At 40.0% G+C, this 17,851-nt stretch overlaps 1 protein-coding gene across 1 annotated transcript in view; it reads left to right on the top strand.

The window, feature by feature from the left end:
* The window catches only part of DCP2 (decapping protein 2), a 288,102-nt gene that overhangs the window by 207,447 nt on the left and 62,804 nt on the right, over positions 1-17,851 (top strand). The window lies entirely within an intron of this gene.

Raw genomic sequence — 17,851 nt, 5'->3', positions numbered from 1 at the left:
TTTCTCCTCCTACAGATAGCCCTACAACTTATTCCTCCTCAGTTGAAGCTATAGGTGACAGCAAGGAAGTTCTTGACACACCTATATCCCCCGCTCCTCCACCTCCTCAGGTGCAAGAGCAAGGAAGAACGCATCATCAATATTACACCCGGCGCAAAACTATGAAAGAATGACAGGAGTTACTATTCCAAAGGAAAGCAGGCTTAATAAGATTTGACAACTAGGAATTAGTTATATCTTCATCTACATTAATAAGAGCCGCACTGTGATATCAGGATTTCTTCATTTCGATAATTACTTATAAATTGTATAATTTTTAATTTATAAATTGATCTTTTTTCATGAATTATTAAGAAAAGAATATTTATTAGGACAATTTCTCTATGGAATATTGTACAAGTGTTTCCTTGACGACTGCTTTCTATTGTAGAAATAATTTATATATTTTCTCTTGAGTTATTTGTTTGTTTTAATCTTGTCAATCTTATGTTAATTTTAAGGACACTTCCTCTAAAGCATTACTTTGTCAATTTTATACATTTTTCATCTAAACAGTGTTATGTGGCTGAAGATGTTGATAATATACGAAACATGTACCACTTTTGACCATTAAAAATTGCCTTAAGCAATCATTGTATCGACTAGGTGGAAAATAAATACTTAATTGTGAATGAATTTTGTAGATCGTGCTCGATTTAGAAGTTATTTAGGTAGACGTTGTCTAAAGCTTAAAACTAGTCATCGTTTCTGCAGTCGACCCTATAATTTCAATTCCAAGACGGGAACTGGTAAATGTTGATTCTGTAGTCAGCTCATCAATCATCAAATCTGCTTGAGTGGTGTTAGCAGTATGCAAGCTACTGGATGCCACTGTAAATAACCACCAGCTGATGCAGAACTGCTAGATGGTGTTTCCACACCGACCAATGTAAAGAAATGAAATGTACCGAGCTCGATAGCTGCAGTCGCTTAAGTGCGGCCAGTATCCAGTATTCGGGTGATAGTAGGTTCGAACCCCACTGTCGGCAGCCCTGAAAATGGTTTTCCGTGGTTTCCCATTTTCACACCAGGCAAATGCTGGGGCTGTACCTTAATTAAGGCCATGGCCGCTTCCTTCCCGCTCCTAACCCTTCCCTGTCCCATCGTCGCCATAAGACCTATCTGTGTCGGTGCGGCGTAAAGCAAAAAAAAAAGAAAGTGAAATGTTCCCAAAGTGCTTGTTAAATACATGCTGAAATGCTGTTGGACATTGTCAGGACGGCACATGCAGATATGGTTAAAAGTGACATATTCTTAATTTGTGCTTGGTATAAATTTGCAATTCATTACGGTGTCCATGAAGTTAACCTCAATAAATGATAGGTAAAATTAGATAAAATTAATGAATAGAAGGACAGAGAGAGCGTGTTAGTCAAATGGCATAGGTTATATGAGACTTGCATCTCATTGCGGCATGTGGTACGTGGTGTATTGTTGTGTGCCTCATACTAACGGTTGTGAGATTCAATGGAAAAGGAAGGGGCGGGGTAAGGAGAGAGAGGTGGGGCAAGGGTGAGGTCGGGTAAAGGAGTGGAGGGGGCGATTACCGCAGGGCCGAAGGATGTGGGGAAAAGAGATGGCTGCTGAGGAAAGGTGCTGTGAATATTATGAAAAACTGAATTATGACTTGTTGGTTTGAGGTTTTGTGCCGTTCCCGTCCCAGAAAAATACGCCGGTGCCGTCGGAGAGCTTCGTGGTTAACGTTCGAAATGGAAAATAGGGCGATAAACAAAACTAACTACTAAAGAAACGAATACCAGGGGTATTTGGATGGGTAAACAGCAACATAACTACGTGAATAAGAAGCAATATAAGGGGTAGAATGGATTTATTAAACTAAGCACATTGTCAAATATCCACACTAAATGCAAAAAATAAAACAAATGAAAATGCTTGAAATTAACTCAAAATAAATGTCAAACAACATAAATGTGCCAGGCATATCCGTGAACAAACTTTTAAAACTAAGTACATAAGAAAGTCGGACACCATCCCGAAATGAAGTAAAACATTTACATAACGGAATTTTGGAGAACAACTACTCTTCGCTTTGAGTCAACGCTGCTAAATTCAGTATGTCCAATATCCCATCCGGGATTTGATTGTTAAATCGTTTCTTAAGTCGTCTTGCGATAGAAGAAAATCACACTAGATCCGATCCATATTTACATACAGTATATACATTAACAAATTGTCATCAACAAATCAAAGTTAATCCAGGGGTCACTATCATACAACTACACTGGCTCTACAGACAGACCGTTCTGTCACAAATCGGACGGAGAAAGTTGACAACCCTTTGAAAATAGCTTCAGGCTAATATTTAAGATGCACGTATTTAAACGTATTTAAACAACGTTGAAACAATGACACACAAACAACACATGATGCAATCAAACCAGAAACACAAAATCACACAAGAAATCCTGTAAAATAAATACATACACAAAAGGAATATCACTCCATATCCGGATACCTGAAAATTAATATACATGAAATAAATGCACTTCTTATTGGAGGTCACTGGGATTCCTGACCCAGTTAATCATATGCGCCAAGGGTGGCTAACGTCACCGGACACGTGATAGCCTATTCTCATTTTCACTTTCACACTGGGCTCCAGCTGTAAACACACTCTGTCTGGCAAAGGAAACGACAATAGCTAGCGGTATCGATCGAGCTCCGCCTGAGAGGGGCTGTCACATGGGGGATTCTATTTTCAGTGCGGCTCCTACTGTTTCACTCTTTGTAAAATAAATCAACCTCTGCTCCATATCAGTGCTCTTTACTGCAGATTAATAAGGCCTTAATTTTTCCTCTCTCTCTCTCTCTCTCTCTCTCTCTCTCTCTCTCTCTCGCAGCTTCACTTATTAAACATAAAGTCCCCGGCCTTCTTCCCTCGCGATACAGGAGTTCGACCATTTTCTGTACCACGGGATATCTTGGCAATTCAAGCCCTTTTTTGTATACGCAGCTACAACAAATGATTTCCCCGTTACCAAATTTTCTCAGGCATCTCAGCCCTGTCTTAACACCCTCGTGTATGAAATACATATCTTTTAGGCAATTCCTGCCTTCCTCTTTTGCTCTCTTGCTCGATATTGCCCATTTCGCTTGCCTTATTTGCATGAATAAAAATATTCACTAAGCAACGTCGCACGTAAATTCCTCATCTGCCATGAAATAAACCTGAAAAGCGTGCCTCGTGCGTAACAACAGAGAAACCTACACTATCTTGAAATATATCCCGAATGATCTTAAGGGCACATACATAGCCTTTGCAATTAAGGAATCTATCTCTCGTCTCATAACATGACACACATAAATGGAATACACTGAATTAATATCAAAGAAACACACTCCTAACTAGAACCTAATAATTTTCCTCTTCCCCATCTAGTAAGTAAACACAAACCAAGGACTCCAGCATGCATATGCCCCTGAGATCAACATAGCTCCACTTTAAACTAATAGAACAGCTCAGCTCCAAATGGCTGACATTTAACATTAATAATAATAATAATAATAATAATAATCGTATGGCCTCAGCTACCGTGTGCAGACATTTCAATTTGACGCCATCTGGCTGTCTGCTCGTCAATTTCGACGTTCCGTTTTACTCTAGGCCCCCACTAGATGGCAGACCGAGTAAACCGAAACTCTCTTGGGCGTCTATGGCTGAGATTTAATGAATTTTGTCGGGTAAACACCAAATGTGTCACCAGAGATCTTTTACATGCCGACATCGTACGACATGGAGTGTCGAATGGACTTTTTTCCGCCCTTCAAAAATCCGACTACCTCTGCCGGGTTTGAACCCGCTATCTTGGGATCGAACTAGGCTAATTCTTCTATCTAAAGACATGCTTATAATTTAGACATATTGCACTTAACTTTGCCGATCTCTGCTTTCATAGTGGTCACCTGACCACTATGTTTCGATGTCTTAGGCCATCATTACAACACACTGTATGATGTTAGAAGAGACTCTGCTGCTCCTGGTTGTTGCCATCACTGTCTTTGAAATATGGTGCTCCTATAATGGAAATGTTGTTAGGATTTCTTCATCGCTTAAAGTACAGGAGTACTTAAATATATGCCTAAAAGAATGGCTGTTTATAGGTAGCAGACGGTATATGAAATGGTCCCGTTCTCACACCGTTAGTTCAGGGATCGGATCCCAGGCATAGCAATGCACAAGAGTGATCAATCATGGAGTGCACTTGCGACAATCGCGACCATGATACACGAATTGCTAGTTGCTTTACATCGCACCGACACAGTTAGGTCTTATGGCGACGATGGGACAGGAAAGGGCTAGGAGTGGGAAGGAAGCGGCCGTGGTCTTAATTAAGGTACAGCCCCAGCATTTGCTTGGTGTGAAAATGGGAAACCACGGAAAACCATTTTCAGGACTGCCGACAGTGGGGTTCGAACCTACTGTCTCCCGAATACTGGATACTGGCCGCACTTAAGCGACTGCAGCTATCGAGTTCGGTCCTTATATTTTAACATACTTGATACGTTCATACTTCTGTTTAAAATATAGACATTGATTTTACTCTTTTCAACTCATGTTATGGGAGTGGAATAAATATCCCCCTTGGATGATTGTGCTTTCACACTCAAGGTCGTCATAGTCCTAATGGTGTATAAGAAGAGGATCAATTTTGGTTTTAAATGCTCAGATATTCGAGATTAACGATGTTATAATCTTCAAAACTGTTAATTTACAGTATTTTAACATACTTTCTGTAACTGTCATCATTTTAGATGTTGTAGTATAACATTTTATGAGATCATAGTTCAACATTTTATTCTATAGTTTATAAGATTAGAAAGATCCCATATCCAATCATTTTAAGATTGATATAGGATGATGATGCCCATAAGAAAAAGGGTGAAACATGTACCTATGACTTTTAACCCTTATGCACCCGTAAGCGGACTTATACACACTCAAGCGGCTGGGCCAGGACTCCACAAGCGGACAGGTACACCGGGATGCATGGTTGCATATTGGAGACATTTGTGACATCTGTTGGCTATTTCCGGAAACATTTCTAATTGAAATCTGTTCTTGGTGTCTCAAAGTGTCACCAGAGTGCTCTGGTATGCTTCTTTGGCAAATATAATTGATTGAAATGTTGTTGTTGTTGTTGTTGTTGTGTTGTTGTTGTGTTGTTGTTGTTGTTGTTGTTTGAGTCATCAGTCCATTGACTGGTTTGATGCCCTCCATGCCACCCTATCCTGTGCTAACCTTTTCATTTCTACGTAACTATAGCATCCTACATCTGCTCTAATCTGCTTGTCATATTCATACCTTGGTCTACCCCTACCGTTCTTACCACCTACACTTCCTTCAAAAACCAACTGAACAAGTCCTGGGTGTCTTAAGATGTGTCCTATCATTCTATCTCTTCTTCTCGTCAAATTTAGCCAAATCGATCTCCTCTCACCAATTCGATTCAGTATCTCTTCATTTGTGATTCGATCTATCCATCTCACCTTCAGCTTTCTTCTGTAACACCGCATTTCAAAAGCTTCTATTCTCTTTCTTTCTGAGCTAGTTATCGTCCATGTTTCACTTCCATACAATGCCACGCTCCACACGAAAGTCTTCAAAAACATCTTTCTAATTCCGATATCAATGTTTGAAGTGAGCAAATTTCTTTTCTTAAGAAAGCTCTTCCTTGCTTGTGCTAGTCTGCATTTTATGTCCTCCTTACTTCTGCCATCGTTAGTTATTTTACTACCCAAGTAACAATATTCATCTACTTCCTTTAAGACTTCATTTCCTAATCTAATATTTCCTACATCACCTGCCTTCGTTCGACTGCACTCCAGTACTTTTGTTTTGGACTTATTTATTTTCATCTTGTGCTCCTTACCGAAGACTTCGTCCATACCATTCAGCAGTTTCTCGAACATCTTCTGTAGTCTCCGATAAAATAACAATATCATCGACAAATCTCAGGGTTTTGATTTCCTCTCCTTCGACTGTGATTCCCTTTCTAAATTTCTCTTTGATTTCATTTACTGCCTGTTCTATGTAAATATTGAAAAGGAGGGGGGGGGGCAAAATGCAGCCTTGCCTCACTCCTTTCTGGATTGTTGCTTCTTTTTCAAAGCCCTCGATTCTTATCACTGCAGACTGATTTTTATACAGATTGTAAACAATTCTTTGTTCTCGGTATCTGATCTCAATCACCTTCAGAATCTTAAACAGCTTGGTCCTATCAACATTATCGAATGCCTTTTCTAGATTTACGAATGCCATGTACGTGGGCTTGTCCTTCTTGATTCGATCCTCTATGATCAGACGTAAAGTCAGGATTGCTTCACGTGTTCCTACATTTCTTCTGAAGCCAAATTGATCCTCTCGCAACTCAGCTTCAACTTGTTTCTCCATTCTTCTGTAGATAATACGTGTTAAAATTTTGCAGGCATGAGATACTAAACTATTGGTGCGATAGTTTTCACACCTGTCAGCACCAGCATTCTTGGGAATAGGTATAACATGTTGCCGAAAATTGGATGGGACTTCTCCTGTATCATGCATCTTACACACTAAATGGAATAACCTTGTCATGCTAGTGTCTCCTAAGACAGTCAGTAATACAGAGGGAATGTTATCAATTCCAGGTGCCTTGTTCTTATTTAGGTTGCTTGCAGCCCTGTCAAACTCTGACATCAAAATTGGGTCTCCCATTTCATCAGCATCAACAGCCTCTTCTTGTTCCAGAACCAAATTATCTACATGTTCACCTTGATACAACTGCTGGATATGTTCCTGCCATCTTTCTACTTTGTCTTCTTTCCCTAGAAGTGGCTTTCCATCTGAGCTCTTAATATTCATACACCTAGATTTCCTTTCTCCAAAGGTTTCCTTGATTTTCCCGTATGCAGCATCTACCTTTCCTAGGACAATAAAACCTTTGACATCCTTGCACTTCTCCTTCAACCAGTCTTCCTTAGCTACCTTGCACTTTCTATCCACTTCATTCTTTAATCGCCTGTATTCTTTTCTGCCCTCTTCATTTCTAGCATTCTTGTATTTTCGTCGTTCATCAATCAGGTCTAGTATCTCCTGAGTTATCCACTGATTCTTAGTTGATCTTTTCTTCCTTCCTAACATTTCTTCAGCAGCCCTACTGACTTCATTTTTCATGACTTCCACTCTTCCTCTATAGTGTTTCCTTCAGCCTTTTCATTTAGTCCTTGTGCAACATGTTCCTTGAAACAATCCCTCACACTCTTTTCTTTCAACTTGTCTAGATCCCATCTTTTTGCACTCTTTTCTTTCTTCAATTTCTTCAACTTTAGATGGCATTTCATGACCAACAAGTTGTGGTCAGAGTCCACGTCGGCTCCTGGGAAAGTTTTGCAATCCAACACCTGGTTTCTGAATCTCTGCCTAATCATAATGAAGTCTATTTGATATCTTCCAGTGTCTCCAGGTCTCGTCCACGTATACAGCCGTCGTTTGTGGTGTTTGAACCAAGTATTGGCAAAGACTAAATTATGATCAGTGCAGAATTCAACCAGCCAACTTCCTCCTTCGTTCCTTTGTCCCAATCCAAATTCTCCTACTGTACTACCTTCTCTTCCTTGGCCTACCACTGTATTCCAGTCTCCCATTACAATTAGATTCTCGTCACCTTTTACATATTGTGTTAAATCTTCTATCTCCTCGTATATTCTTTCGATTTCTTCATCATCCGCTGAACTAGTAGGCATATAGACCTGCACATTGGTTTGGTGTCTATCTTGACGACAATAATTCTTTCACTATACTGGTTGTAGTAGCTTACCCGCTGCCCTATTTTCTTATTCATTATTAAACCAACTCCTGCATTTCCCCTGTTTGATTTTGTGTTGATAATTCAGTAGTCGCCTGACCAAAAATCTTGTTCTTCCTGCCAACATACTTCACTTATACCAACTACATCTAACTTTAGCCTATCCATCTCCCTTTTCAGATTCTCTAACCTACCACAACGATTCAAACTTTTAACATTCCACGCCCTGACTCGCAGAACGACAGTATCCAACTTCCTGATGATCGCCCCCTCTTGTGTAGTCCCCACCCAGAGATCCGAATCGGGGACTAGTTTACCTCCGGAATATTTTACCCGGGAGGAAGCCATCATCAATACATCATTCATACAGAGAGAGCTGCATGTTCTCGGGAGTTAGTTACGGCTGTAGTTTCCCGTTGCTTTCAGCCGTGTAGCAGTATGAACACAGCTAAGCCATGTTGAGTATTATTACAAGGCCGTATCAGTCAATCATCTAGACTGCCACCCTTGCAACTACCGAAAGGCTGCTACCCCCCTTTCGATGAACCATTCGTTAGTCTGGTCTCTCAACAGATACCCATCCAATATGGTTGCACCTGCGGCTCGGCTGTCTGCATCATTGGGACACGCAAGCCTCCCCACTGTGGCAAGGTCACATGGTTCGCAGAGGAGGTTGATTAAAATATCGATCGAGAAATCTGTATTCTGTTGTTGACAAGATGGCTGAGAAGGAAGTTGCTTGCTCACGTGAAATGCTCAGTAATAGCGAAATTCAAAGCATGTTTGATGTTTTAGGCTCTGATTTCAGCATAGTGAGGAAGAAGTTATTAGTGACCCTGTGCATGAATGAACACGAAATATATCACCAGAGATCTTTCGCATAGTAATATCGTGCGACATGGAATGCCAAATGAACTTTCTCCCGCCCGTCAAGATCCGATTGCAACTGTCGGATTTGAACCTACGATCTTGGTACCTGGGTGCGAACACTTTACCACTGATCCTCAGACATAATAATAATAATAATAATAATAATAATAATAATAATAATAATAATAATAATAATAATAATAATAATAATACACCGAGTGAGAAATATATGGCCCTAAGTTCGTATTTGGGATATAGATTCGAATCTCATCATTCGCTTACTCGTGATTGTTTCCCATTAATTCCTTATTTCCAAATCTAGCAAATGTTAGGCTCATGTCGTATTGGTTTTCTATTATTTCCTTATTTCAAAATCAGGCAAATGTTAGCCTCGTGTTGTATATTCAAGGCCATAACACAGTAAAGAACTTCTGAGGTGAGATAAGTTAATGAAAAATTTAAGATTCCAAAGGGATTTTTTAATGTGTTATATTTCTGTATTGTTCTGTTTTTTGTGTTATGAGCAATAGTGTGGAATTTCTCAATAATATAAAACAGGTCCTGTGACAATACGCGCAGTCGATCACCCACTATACTGTTTTAACCGAAAGCTTGCAACACCCAGGTTGCATACTAAAAAGCTGACGGATTCCTAGCATTGTCAGAGCAAAGAGCGGGTGAGTGCATATGGGTTAAGTATTATGTATAAATGTTAACCGCATGAAATAGTGGATTGTATTATATTGAACAGGTGGATCTATAAATATTATTATAATATTTGTGATATAGTTTGTACACCGCACAAATGCAAATTAAGTCTGCGGGCTTTACAATATTGAATATTTATACCGTCTCATATAGTTTCCGTGCCAAGCCCTCACTTTGGCGATGCCGTTCCTTTACACACTGGGCAGAGGTAACTGCCACCCTAATTCGGACTGTTCACTCCCGAATCTGAATAAATTCACTCGCACAAGGTTGTGTATATTAATTATAGTCTCAAAATAATGTCTCACAGTTAGCGATAAATTGTTCCCATGTCTAACTTGAACAAAACATCACTTTTGAAAGTACAAAGCAAATAACTGGCATGTCAGTCACAGGCTACAACGACTGCCTACCAGAACAGACTGAGGACGAAAAACGAATGAGAACGACTGAGAGTGCTTTCCCCGTGGCTCGCTCTTTTAACGACTCCCTAGCTTCTTTCAAACGTAGGGAACTCCCACAATACACTACCCTGATGATTCAGCTGCTGTCTGAGGACAAAGCACTGAGCCGTTAAAGTATATCAATTCTTTGCCACCGAGCTCAATAGATGCAGTCGCTTAAGTGCGGTCAGTATCCAGTATCCAGGAGATAATGGGTTTGAACCCCACTGTAGGCAGCCCTGAAGATGGTTTTCCGTGGTTTCCCATTTTCACACCAGGCAAATGCCGGGACCGTACCTTAATTAAGGCCACAGCTGCTTCTTTCTCAGTCCTAGCCCTTTCCTGTCCCATCGTCGCCATAAAACCTATCTGTGTCGGTGCGACGTAAAGCAAATAGCAAAAAAGAAAAAAAAAATCTTTACCATGATTTAAGGTAATCAATATTCCTGCATACAGGTAGCTGTGAATTCACAATTAACTCTACGGACATATTGAAACCGTGGATACAGTCTTCCAGTTACAAGTTTCTATTTTACTTTTCCTTCTTACAGACCATATTAAGTTCATATCAACCTGGCTGCATAACACACCTATTAACGGAGGGTATCGGCTTGACAACAAGTTTTTATATCTTCTTGTTTCATATAGGCCAGCTAAGGACCACGACGTTCAACTATTACATTTTGGATTGGGTTTTGATGTTTGCCCAGTAGTTGCGCATCCTCAGGCTGTGTTGCCCCTTCCTTTCCTTTGTCCAAAGGTCGCCAGTCTTCTTCATTGGTAGTCTGTCCTGGAACTCCTTATGTTTAAGTATCTTCCTGAGTGTTGTCCGATCCTTTAAGTTTACTTCTGTTATTCCCAGTTCCTGTAGATCTTTATCCACTTCCATCAACCATGGTGACTTGATCTTCCTGTTTTGCCAGTAGCTGAGAATCCGGTTGGTCAACCTGGTCGGATGCATCCTATAGATGTGCCCATAGAATGCTAGGCGTCTCTTCCTTGCTACATTCGTTATTCTTTCACAGTACTTGTAGAACTCTTGGTTAGGCCGTCTTCTATAACTGTCACCTTCCTTGACTAGCCCCAGAATCTTCCTAATTATCTTTCTTTTCCGGATTTCAAGTTTTTCCATAAGTCCCTTCCTGTTGAGTGTTAAACATTCTGAGGCATATAAGGCTTCAGGGCGGATGACTGTCCGGTAGTGCTTCATCTTAGTATTACGAGAGGGACACTTTTTATTATAGGTATTCTTCATCAGTTGGTAGGCCATTTCAAGCCCGTTAACTCGAGTTGACAAAGCTATTCCTTCAGTGAGATTAGATTCCAACCATTCTCCCAAGTACTTAAACCTGTTGGTTTTCCTGATCTCTGCCTGTTCCAGATGCAACGTACAAGGAGATTCACCGATGTTCATGATGAATTGTGTTTTTTCAAGAGACACATGTAGCCCAACCTTTGCTGCTTGTTGTCTGAGAACATTTAGTTGTTTCACTGAAGTTTCTATTGAATTAGATATAATGGCCAGGTCATCGGCAAATGCCAGACAGTCAACATTGAGCTCATTGCGCTTATGTCCCAGATAAATGCCACTTGGAATCTCCTTCCTAGCTAATTCCTTTTGCCACTCTCTTATTACTTTTTCCAGGGCACAGTTAAAGAGGAGAGGGGACAAACTATCTCCCTGTCTCTCTCCTGATTTAATTTCAAAACTTTCTAATATGGTTCCTCTGAACTTTACTCGTGACCTGGTGGTGCTTAAAGTCTGTTTGATTTACAAGAAAGTATTGGAACACTAAGGACACAGTGACCTTACATCACGACAGGACTCAGTGCTCAACATTTTATTCATATAGATATCATCCTACTGTGTTTTATTGTATATGACAAGATGGAATTTAATTCCTTGCCCCCATCCTTCAATTTTTAACATGTTACACTGTACCGGTCATAGTTTTAGATTTCTTAACGGGGGCCCTCATTTTCACTAGGTCTTATTGTATACAGGAATTTTAGTTTAACTAACTGAAAATGAGAATGTGCATATTCTCGAAACATGTACTAGACATAATGTTAATATGAAAGGTAAATATTATAAAATTAACACATAGTATTGGCTAGGCAGATCATCCACCTCTCTATTTGTTATTAAGTCAGTACGGACCCAATACTGGCCATTATGGTCAAGATTATTAATAGTAGTTTTAACCATACAAAATAAAGTTAATATAATCAAACGGTTAAGGAAAGGTGAACTAGTCTCAAATTTAGCATCAGAGTTCGGTGTGGGCGTGACAACAGTGCGGGACCTAATGAAGAATAAAGACAAAGTGTTGCAGTTTGCGGCGAGTTCTGACAGTTCACATGGACTCGCTAAAAGGAAAACAATGAAAGTATCATCTTTAGAAGAACTGGATGCTGGGTTATTCACATGGTTTCAGCAAAAGAGAGATGGTGTACCTATTAGTGGTCCTATGATAACAAGAGAGGCACAAATGTTTCACGAAAAGATGGGGCTCTCAGGGTCCTCACCAGCGTCCAGTGGTTGGCTACAGAGATTTAAAGACAGACATGGCATTCAAGAATTAAACATCGAAGGAGGAAAAACTAAGTGGTGACAGCAGTGCAGCAGAAAACTTTAGATACGAGTTTAAGCGCATAATTGAGAGATACAATCTTGTTCCAAGCCAAGTGTACAAAGCCGATGAAACTGGACTTTATTGGAAGTGCTTACCCAGTAAAACACTAGCAGCTGCTGAAGAGAAATCAGCTCCTGGTCACAACTCTAGTAAAGAGCGTGTTACCATCTTATGCTGTGTGAACACTAGTAGCGACCATAAATTAAAATTAGCTGTTGTTGGTAAACCAAAAAATCTGCATTCTTTCAAAGGAACAGTGATGAAATTTTTCCCAGTAGATTGTCATAACAAATCTGCATGGATGACACATGATATTTTTAGGACTTGGTTCCATAATAAGTTTTTTCCGCGGGTTCGAGATTTCTTGGCGTCCAAAGGCTTGCCATTAAAGGCCACCCTTTTTCTTGATAATGCACCCTCACACCCTGTTGATACAGAGTTGAAATCAGAGAATGGAAACATGTTTGTTCCCTATTTGCCACCTAATATAACTTCATTAATTCAGCCGATGGACCGAGGCATCATCGCAACCTTTAAGGCGCATTATAAGCGGGAATTGCTGGGCCTCGTACTTTCCAAAGAAACGTCGATGGTTGAGTTCTGGAAAAAAATTCATCTTAAAGAAGCGCTTTATCTTGCCCAGAAATCCTGGGATCTAGTAACCGCTCGGAACATCACTCGATCATGGAGAAAATTATATGTTGATGTCGAGGAACTCGCCGACTATTTTCATGGGTTTACTGATGAAGATAAAAATGAGGGATTGATGACCAAAGATATCCTGAAGACTATTGAAAATAACATTCATTTTGGAGAAGTGGATGAAAGTAACATTGAGGAGTGGCTTCATACTGACGATGTATTGCCTGGGCATCACATTTTAACTGATGATAAAATACTAAATAAAAGCGCGAACGGGAACTCGGCAGTCAGCTGCGAAGTGACAAGGGAAAGTGAGGGGGATGGGGAAGAATAGTGTGTCACAAGCAATCGCGTACCACTTCAGACCGCACTGGAGTCGGCTGAAACGTTAATGGAATTCTTGGTGCAAGAGGAGGATACGAATTTTTCAGACATTCTTGTAATTAGAAAGCTCAGAATGGACATAAAGAAGAAAATAAGTTTTAGGAGAGTGCAAAAAAAAAAAAAAAAAAGTAATGGATTTTTTTAAAGCAGCTTAAATGACACTAGGTAAATTAATTATTTATGGTCTGTTGGTAATTTAGGTGAATATTTAGTATGTATTGTTGTAGCTTTGACTACATTTTGGTTTTAAAGAAGGTTTAATGCACTGCATTTTAAGGTTATACGGTATGTATTTTATGTACTTTAACCTCTTAACATGAAAGCCCGAGTATACTCGGGGTTATGTATATTTATATAAAATAAAATCCCGAGTATACTCGGGAATGTTGCTCATTGATCGGTACCTAATTTAAAAGCCCGAATATACTCGTTTCTTGTTGTTTCTCAATATTTCCGCCAGATGTTTATGAAATTATTACTTTAGGGTCCTATTTTTGCCAACAGATGTCGCTGACTCAACCGTAGTGGATGTCGGTGACTCAGGCAGTTGGTTTTCGCGGCTTTCCCATATTTGTTGCTGTCTAAGTGTACTTTGTCTGTTAGGTGAAAATGGAGAGTGAAGAAGAGTTTGACTTTGAATTTAGTGAGTCTGATAGTTCTGAAGAAGTTTTTGAGGACAGTTCAGAAGAAGAAAGTGGTAGTTCTAGTTCATCTGATTGTGATATTGCAAGTGCTAGACAGTGGTGTAAAATTGATACTTCTGGAACACTACCACCTGCCCCACCACGTTTTCCTTTCATGATTAATCCTGAAATACATTTCCAGCCGTGTTGTGAGGATGTTATGTACTATATTAGTCAGTTCATTGATGATGATTTCATAGATATTTTGGTGACCGAGACTAACAGATATGCAAGACAGACTAATGCTCTGGAATGTAAGGACACAACAATTGATGTAATGTATATTTCTATCATGCTGACAATACTGCAAAGCATTGTCAATAAACCTACATATCAAATGTATTGGTCCAAGGCACCTATATTAGCTACACCCATATTTCGTCAACTTCTTCCTTGTGATACAAGTAGATCTTCAATACGGACAAGGAAAATGAAGTTTATAACCTGCAACTTCTTCCTTTTCGAACTTGAAGAGGTACCTACATTTTTCGGACAATAGTACTTATGTTGCAGAAAAACATCCACAACCTAAACTAAACAAAATATGGCCTATCCTGAATCACATGTCTATTAAATTTGGAACTGTGTGTACCCTGGAAAGGTATGTGACAATTGACGAAAGCTTGCTGCTGTATAAAGGACGACTGGGCTGGGTCCAATATCTGCCTCTCAAGAGAGCCAGATTCGGTATCAAAAGATTCATGCTGTGTGAGTCAGCTACAGGTTATGTTTGGTCCTTGATTATATACACGGGCAAGGGCTCTAAATTTGATGATTACTACAAACATCTACCCATGTCATCACAAGTTGTTATGACACTGATGAAACCCCTGCTGAATAAAGGGTACTGTCTAACTGTGGATAACTATTACACAGTTCTCCCCAACTGGCCGACATTCTGATTACCAACCGCACAGATATGTTAGGCACTGTGCACCCCAGTAGAGCAGATATGCCTCCAAATTTCCGGAGCACGAAACTCAAGAAGGGAAATATTGCAGCATTCCAGCGAGGTAAACTGACTGCAATAAAATGGAAATAAAAGAGATGTCTGCATCCTATCCACCATCCATAATGCAGAAATGGAAAGACGTGGTGGACGGAAAAAGGAAGTTGTGAAACCTAAATCTGTGTTCGCGTATAACGAAACAATGGGGGGTATTGATAAAGTAGATCAACACACTGCTACTAACCCCCTGCCATGGAAGAGAGGAACAAAGTTTTATAAGAAGATATTTTTTCACCTCTTGGAACTAGCAGTATGGAATGCTTTTGTCCTCTTCAAAAAACATGGAGAAAGGACAAATTATTACTTGCCATCTGTTTAGTGCTGTGTTATTTATTTTAGAACCCGTAAAAAATATCACGAGTATACTCGGGATTTTAAAACAGGAACTTTTTGGTGATTATATTTCATTGTTAAGTTTGAAAAATGTATTTTCATTGTTACCACTGTCATTAGTTTTCAATAAATAGCCCATTTTAACAATTAAAAAATTAGGTAAAAAAGATCAAAATTTTGTAAATAATTGGTATGTTAAGAGGTTAAGTTAAAATTCATTAAAATTAGTAGTATGGATTATCCATTTTTTATTTTTCATTTTATTGACCATTCACCCCTTCCCAGGCATTAGAATGAATAATCTAGGTTTTAATGTGATGCTAAATGTATGTAGAGTTAGTTTGTTTGGACTTCTAAGATTGTAAAACAAAGAAACTCACAAGTTTCAATAATACTGTTTCATGATCATATGGATTCATGATCATATAGAAATTACAGCATACCACACCAAGATGCATTGTCATGCACTTCTTGGAGGGTTTGACTATCAAAATTCATAGCAACAAGAAACTGAACAACTCCCATTTACTAGCTCCTGTAAAATCTGGCAGACTGTCAAAGCTTTAATGACATCACAGCAGGCTATGGACTAACTCTTATGTTCGAATAATGGTTAAATATAATGGGACAGTGAAGGCTGAGAATGCAAGGTGGCCTAGGCAGGTTACAATGGTGGAGAGAGGTGACAATGCCAGTACATCAGCGAGTTAAACAGTAGCCCTGGCAAGTTGTTGAGGTTTGTGATATGGAAATTCTTTAGAAGAAGCTGGGAGCTGGCTAATTATGGAGAAGGCATGTAGAATGATCTGGAAATGGAAAGTGTGAAGAATGAAGCCGGCGAGAATACATCAGTCTTGAGGCAATCATGAGTGCTAAGAGGCAGTTACGAGATGGTTGCGAGTCATTCAGGAATACAAAAGCAAGGAGTAAGACAGTCTTGATTATACGAAGTGCAGCGAGTTGTGAAGCGAACTGCTCTTCTTTGGGAATTATACTGTGCTGCGAGAGGCCATGTTGCAGAACAGGAATTTGATGTACGAAGGTCGATCAAATATAAACAGGATTTTTGTTCCTGAACATCAACAGTTGGTAGGACTGGCCCCGCGCTTCTGCTATGCTTAGGTGGAACCGTTAGGAGTGGGGAGAGCATGCTGTTAGATATTTCCCGCCGTTTCGTCAGTAACACTCACGATGTTGGAGCAACAGGTGCACCCCTCCACTGCGTAACACATAATTATACAATTTCTTGCTCATGAAGGAGTTACAGCGGTGGAAATTTGCCAGAGATTGACTGCACAGTTAGGTCATCAAACATGGTCAAGGACGCATGTGTTTGCCTGGCATAAAAAGTTCAAGGAAGGACGAGAATGTGTGGAAAATCAGCAACACGATCGCCGTCCTCAGACCAGAATTACAGACCAAAACATTTGTGCAGTTAAAGACATTATTGACGATGATCGACAGGTGAGAGTATCAGAAATTACAGAACAAGTCGGAACCAGTTATGGGAGCTGTTGAGCAATCATTACAAACGACCTACAATTCCGTGAAGTGTGTTCCAGATGGGCCTTTCGCCTTTTGACCAAAAATCTGAAGTCGAGACATTTGGAGGTCTGTCAGAGGCTTATTTGGAGGTCTGTCAGAGGCTTATAGGAAGGTTTGCAGAAGAAGGTGATGCATTTTTGAGTCAGATTATCACCTGTGACGAAACATGGGTCCACCAGTACACTCCCAAATCCAAACAAGCCAGTAAGGAGAGGCGGAGGAAAAGGAAGGCAGCACCAGTGAAAGCCAAGGCTTTTCTGTCAGCTGGCAAGGTTCTTGCAGCAGTTTTTATCGATCGGCGAAGCATTTTGCTGATTGATTTTTTTTTTGCTTGAGCGACGCACAATCGGTGCTGCTTACTACTGCAAGCTGTTGAACAAGGCGAGGGTTGCATATCGCTGCAAAAGACGAGACCAACCGATTTGACAGGTCATCCTCCATGACAATGCGCGGCCTCATACTGCAGCTCTGTCTCCAAGCTACAGGAAATGCACTAGACTACACTTGATTATCCTCCTTACAGCCAGGACTTATCTCCCTACGATCCATTTGTTCGGACCGCTTAAAGAAGCTCTAGGAGGGCAATGATTTGAAGAGAGAGTGGAAGACTTTGTGCACAACTGGCTGGTGACACAACCCTGTTCTTTTTATGATGAGGGCATCAAAAAGCTGCCCATACGCTGGGACAAATGCATTTCCATAGCAGGAAACTATGTGAAAAAATAAATTGTAATTGCCTTGTGTTTTTCAATAAATT

The sequence above is a fragment of the Anabrus simplex genome, chromosome 1, assembly GCF_040414725.1.
Source record: "Anabrus simplex isolate iqAnaSimp1 chromosome 1, ASM4041472v1, whole genome shotgun sequence".
NCBI classification, from domain to species: domain Eukaryota; kingdom Metazoa; phylum Arthropoda; class Insecta; order Orthoptera; family Tettigoniidae; genus Anabrus; species Anabrus simplex.
Note: the sequence above shows the minus strand (reverse complement) of the source record. Positions and strands in the feature narration are given on the sequence as shown.